This window comes from Apium graveolens, chromosome 5, assembly GCF_009905375.1.
Source record: "Apium graveolens cultivar Ventura chromosome 5, ASM990537v1, whole genome shotgun sequence".
Taxonomy (NCBI): Eukaryota; Viridiplantae; Streptophyta; class Magnoliopsida; order Apiales; family Apiaceae; genus Apium; species Apium graveolens.
In genome coordinates this window covers 233670493-233676428 of record NC_133651.1, presented here as the reverse complement: position 1 = coordinate 233676428, position 5936 = coordinate 233670493, and the positions used below count along the sequence as shown (strand labels likewise).

At 39.5% G+C, this 5936-nt stretch overlaps 1 non-coding gene across 1 annotated transcript; it reads left to right on the top strand.

Moving 5' to 3' along the window:
• Positions 1-2092: 2092 nt before the first annotated feature.
• LOC141663132 (small nucleolar RNA R71) lies at positions 2093-2199 on the top strand. The gene has a single exon (XR_012551216.1). It is a non-coding gene; the product is annotated as a small nucleolar RNA R71 (small nucleolar RNA).
• The last annotated feature ends 3737 nt before the right edge of the window (positions 2200-5936 follow it).

Below are 5936 nucleotides of genomic sequence, written 5' to 3'. Positions count from 1 at the left end.
GGTGGAAGATCAGGTGGCCAATCAACCTCGCCACCAGTGTCTCGAACAACAGTACCGAAAGCGTGTGTCAAATTTTCAATAAAATATCGGTGGATGACATGCATGGCCTCCATACGCCTAGTCAATATTCTATACTATGCATCACCAACACCAGTCCTATCAAGTACATGTTGCACATGAGAAGAACCCTCTGTAGGCACGGGAATATCCGTCCATCCACTCTCTACATCATCAAAAATATATCCCAACCCCTTATCATGGGGTGCACCTAAGAATGAATAACTCAAATGATCTGGCTTTCGGTTGAGCTCAAGTGTGGGAGCTTCTTGAATAAATGGTTCAAAACGTTCATGAGAAATTTTCAGCTCTGCTAACCCAAGAGAATCGAGTGGCAAATCCAACTTCCTCTTCCATGGAGGTGCATTCAAAACCTGCATTTGCTCTACTTTAAAGCACTTCTCTTTAGCTGTGGGTAACTTTATTTCCTTAAACACATTAAAAGTGATCTTTTGATCGTGAACCTTCATCGAAAAGTCTCTTTTTTGCACATCGATCATAGTTCATCCTTTAGCCAAGAATGGTCTTCCCAAAATAATGGGAATCTTCTTATCTTCCTCGAAATCAAGAATTACAAAGTCAGCAGGAAAGATGAGTTTATCCACCTTGACCAAGACATCCTCCACTATACCTCGTGGATAAACGATGGAACGGTCAGCTAGTTGCAATGACATGTATGTTGGTTTCGGATCAGGAAGACCAAGCTTCTTGAAGATAGATAAGGGCATCAGATTGTTGCTAGCTCCTAAATCACATAAACACTTGTCGAACGACAAGTTTCCGATGGTGCAAGGAATAGTGAAGCTTTCAGGATCTTTAAGCTTCGGAGGCAACTTCTGTTACAGCACAGCACTGCATTCCTCTGTTAGAGCAACGGTCTCTAAGTCATCGAGCTTCACTTTCTGAGAGAGAATACCTTTCATAAACCTCGCATAGCTAGGCATCTGTTCAAGAGCTTCAGCGAAAGGTATGTTGATATGAAGTTTCTTGAACACCTCCAGAAACTTAGCAAATTGCTTATCCAACTTCTGCTTCTGCAGCCTTTTAGGAAAAGGAGGTGGAGGATTGATCTGTTTCTCCCCTGTATTACCCTCAGGAGGAGTGTGTTCCATAGTAGTCTTCCTTGGTTTCACCTCTGCTTCCTTCTGCACTTCGTCTTCAGCCACAACTGCATTTTTTGAAACTTGAGATTTTTCAGGCTCTTCGTCTTGCTGAATTTGGGGGCTTGCGACATTTCCAGACCTTAAGGTGATGGCGTTCACCTGTTTTTTCAACTCCCCTCTTGCCTGGATTTGTTTTTATATCACTAGGAAGCGTTCCCGGTGGTCGATTCAATAAGGCGTTAGCAATTTTCCCTATTTGGTTCTCCAAAGTCTTGATAGAAATAGCCTGGCTTTGGCATATAAGAGCCTAGTTTTTGCACATAAGCCGTAACTCCTCCAATTCAGATCTTTCATTCGAAGACAGACATGCACCATGAGTTTGTTGTTGGAGTTGTTGTCTTGGTGCGAGTTGTTGCTGAAAACCAGGAGGGTTGGATTGTTTTGCTTCAAACTGCTGGAACGGCTGTTGCATCACATTCTGATTGTTGCTCCATCTGAAGTTAGGATGATTCCAGTTGTCAAGATGATAAGTGTCTGGAACTGGTTGATGCGTTCTCTGAAAGTTGCTCACAAACTGAGCTGATTCACTAGATATAGCACATTGCTCCATCGCATGCGAACCTGCACATAGCTGACAAACACTGGTTATCTTATTAACACCCAAGTTAGCCAGAGAATCGATCTTCATAGACAACTCCTTTAGTTGAGCAGTGATAGCCATAGCTGTATCCACTTCAAGAACTCCTGCTACCTTGCCCTGTGGACATCTTTGGGTTGGATACTGATATTCATTAGCAGCCATCAGTTCAATTAGATCATAAGCTTCCTCATAGCTATTTGCCCATAATGCTCTGCCTGTTGCTGTATCGAGCATGGGTCTGGACTATGCTCCCAACCCATTGTAAAAACAAGTGATGATCATCAAATTGGGAATTCCGTGATGAGGACACTTCCTAAGCATCTCCTTGTAGCGCTCCCAAGCTTCACATAGCGATTCTCCCGTTTGCTGCGCAAATTGAGTAATAGCATTCCTGAGTGGAGCAGTCTTCGCCATTGGGAAGAATTTAATAAGAAAATTATGAGCAAGATCTTCCCAAGTAGTAATCGAACCAGCTGGTAGAGAGTGTAACCAGCTCTTAGCCTTGTCTCTCAGAGAGAATGGGAACAGTCTCAGCTTCACAGCATCTTCAGAAACACCATTGAACTTGAAGGTGTCGCAGATCTCAATGAAATCCCTAATGTGCATATTGGGATCTTCTGTTGAAGATCCCCCAAACTGGATTGAATTCTGTACCCATTGAATTATTCCAGGCTTCATCTCAAAGGTATTAACTGTGATAGCTGGCCGGACAATGCTAGATTGAATGTCATTGATCTTGGGTTGAGAAAAATCCATCAACGCTTTCATTCGTGCTGCTGGATCTCCCATTGTAATGAGTACCTGAAACACAAACAAATAAATCGTGAAAGTAAAAGAATCCGAGTCAGTGAACTTTAACGACCACTGATGACAAGCACATAAACTAAAAATTAACACCGAGTCCCCGACAGTGGCGCTAAAAACTTGTTAGGGCGAAAACACGCGCTAATATTCACGCAAGTATACGCGTTCGTAAGTAGTATAAGATATAAATCAGATTCGTTCCCACAGAGACTGGTTTAGGTTAAGTTCAATTTATGCACCTATGCAATAATGTATGGTTATCGCTCAATGCTAAGACAAATAACAAATTGGGTTTTTATTAAACTAAGAGATTATACTAAATAACATTAACTAAGAGAATTGAGGTTGAATTAATATATATGATAAACATGGGATTCTAACTTCATTACTACTTCATTCAATAGCCTTTTCGTTCTTAACCTTAGTATGTGATGGTGATGACACTAATCAGATAACACGAAACTGATAAACACCAACTTTCGTTGCACAAGTACCATTCTACAAGACATCCACAAAAGATATAGAAGCTGAATATGCACCAATTATATTGAGACCCTATATGTCTATAGAATTTGACAACATAACGGTTTAAGCACAAGTTATCTATCTTGATTACATAGGGCAAGTAAAACGATTAGAGTTACCTACTAATCATGCATACAATACATGAACCTATGCTAGCATGGCAAGTTCTAAACCTCTATATTCACTGTCGCTTCAAAAGAGATTAACAAACTATCTTATATGTTAGCTACACACATAAGACGAATAAGCACAACCAATACTAGGATATCAATCAATCACCACACACCAAGATATCGAAACAATTAACTATTGAAATCCATAAGTAAATCCGCTAGAATCCCGTGACAACAATTAGTTCATAATCGAACTCATCGTCACCATGGGTTCCAATGAAAGCATGGTATAAAACAAGGTCTTATTAAACTGAATAATAATTAAAGTACAAATAAACGAGATCTAGGTTCAACAAGAACGAAAACGAGCATCCAAAGTTACAAATAATTCAAAGAATCATAAGTTGTAAACAAGATCTTCTTTTTCGGAGTTGTTCTGTGCTTCTAGGTCTTCTCCTTGGTATCCCAATCTTCCCGAATGATGAAAACCCTTTTTTTAAGTATATATAAGCCCATATTGGACCTGAACCCTTAAAATCATCAAATTCCACTCAAAAAAGGCTTTTCAGCGAAATCAGCGACCCGCCGTGCCTCAAGCGGCCACCTCAGTTCCCAAGCGGGCGCCTCAGCTCCCAAGCGGCCGCCCCACATCCTAGGCGGGCGCCTGGAGCTTGTCTGAAAAAAATTCGGATGAATCTTGTTTTGGCCATAACTTGAGTTCTACTCGTCAGAATTAGGCGATTCAACTGCCCACGCGAAGCTAACGAGATTCTGTACAACTTGACTATGAACTTGGATTCCAAATCTGATCACTTTTTATCATATTTCCTTTAAAAGCTCCATGATTCATTTAACTGATACCTGAAATGCAATAACACAAAAACACATCAAAATACCGAAAACTTGAGTCCAAAACACCAATTTAAGCTTGTAATAAAGCGTTCCATGTAACACCCCCAAATCCGGGGTCGGGGATTCGGGTTGTCACGAGTTCCATTTCCCTTATCAATACTTAATCTTAACAGTCAACCAACTACTGAGTACTGTGACCCCACAATATACACACACACACACCACAAGTTATAGTCTCAGAGATGAATACCAAAAATAACACAAGTCATTTTATTCCACAATTATAAACCGTTACACCTTAAAAGGGTTTCTGAATAAATTTACATTTCTTTGCCATTATTACAATTCATATAGATACATAAGTTGAAAGTCTAGCCTATTGATAATTTCTACCTCAGCTACAGCGGCATCAACGCTTCCAGAAAACTGCGGAACGTTTCCTAACCGCTTGTGAATTGGAAGCTTGGTCCTGTTCATCTTTTCTATCTGTTGTTGTGTGATGAAAGAAGAAAGCAAGGTTGAGCAACAAGCCCACCGAAATAATATGTATAATAATTAACAATATATGAACATTCTCATAGTACTCATGAAAGTCTTGGTCAAGAAGAAATGAACCAAGCTGATATCTTAACGTGACCAAGTCGCAAAATATTCAGTATATATTTACATATATACTTTTCACAATCTTTGAAATCCTCTGACATGTATAATATACACAGAGTTCCAGTTTATAACTGTATAAAAATATCGTTACAAGGTGATCTCATATATCTAACCTTGTCTTAACGTTTTTCTGAAAATCTTTGACATGCACAAGATAATCATTTACTAGATATAAGTTTAAAAGATGAAGTTACAAGATACTTCAATATACTTATATCTTTTCCGAATACTACTTGAACTACCACCGTTCAATGTATAAATAGTTCATCCCATAGATTAAGCTACAAGACAAAACTTGTATAGAATCAATCTTTAAAATATCATCAAAATAAAATGAAGTTACGAGATACTTCATTTGATGCAAACATCATTTTGAAAACTCGACCCTGCCAACACTCAACAATCGCCCAATCGTAGCCTTTCTATCGAAGTGCTCTGGGTAGTGTTGCAGAAATATCCAATTGGATGATGAACTCATTACGGGAGTTTGCCGCGCCAGGAAGACCACTTACGATGATCAGTCGTAGTAGTGCAACCCCACCATTTTCTACATGTAGAGGAGAACCTGTCGGATTTACTTGTCAACCGAACACTGGACTCCTAAGGAATGGACCGTCTTAGCGGAACTTCCGGGCCATTTGGGCCAATATAATAAGGCTGGGCCGGCGCCACTCGACCACTTACGCCACTCCTAGTTCAGATGAAATCCGTGACTCTGAAACGTAAAGCTCGTCCCCCCTTCCCCAAGTAGAAACTTGTTGATACGGCTCCACCAAGAAGTTGTATCTAATTGGAAAGGAAAGCTCACCGATATTTCCCAGGCGATGCCTGTTAATGGATTAAACTCATTCCAAGAATTTTACTTCCCGAGTGTTGGGTAAGTAATCAAAAACCCTTTTTATCAAAACAGCAACCTTGTTGCGAATATAAAAATACATCACGGAGCCGGATCCCTCAGATTTTTGAACGAGTATTTAAATCCCCTTCGAAAGGAAGATCTTAAATATAAAAATGGGTTTTGGGATCCGCACTAACTTTTAAAAAACATTTTGAAGACTCGAAAACATTTTTAAGAATGTTTGGAGTAATGCTGATTTAATGAAATAAAGCAGTCCCGATATATTAGAAAATATCCAAATATTATTAATTAAATAATATTCCCATAAGGATGATCTTTTT